Raw genomic sequence first — 536 nt, forward strand, 5'->3', positions numbered from 1 at the left:
AGGGCGTCTCTTACAACAGTATGTTGTAGATAATTATGTAAAAATTGAATCACAAAAGCTCAGATGGTTTCGTAATAATCAAGACAAATTTCGGACAGATGTTCGTCAGGGGCTTGAAGACTCTCTACATGCAGGAGAAAACAATGTAGGTTTGACTTCGTATTATATTGGATATTATAGCATCTTATGTATAGTACGTGTAATTTTTTATTTTATTGAAGACTGATTTTATTAAAGATTATTAAAGACAAACATTAAAAATAACATCACATATGACCAGGTAACGTTGGTCGTAGAACAATTTTACCATCATCATTTATTGGAAGCCCACGTGACATGTACCAGCGATATCAAGATGCAATGGCTTTGGTTCAAAAATATGGGAGGCCAGATCTTTTTATCACCATGACATGTAACCCTAATTGGGAAGAAGTTAAAAGTGAACTGCTCCAAGGACAAGTGCCACAAGATCGTCCCGATCTGGTGACTAGAGTATTTCATGCAAAATTAGAGCAATTGAAAGAAGACGTAATAAA

This window comes from Fragaria vesca, linkage group LG6 (assembly GCF_000184155.1).
Source record: "Fragaria vesca subsp. vesca linkage group LG6, FraVesHawaii_1.0, whole genome shotgun sequence".
Taxonomy (NCBI): domain Eukaryota; kingdom Viridiplantae; phylum Streptophyta; class Magnoliopsida; order Rosales; family Rosaceae; genus Fragaria; species Fragaria vesca.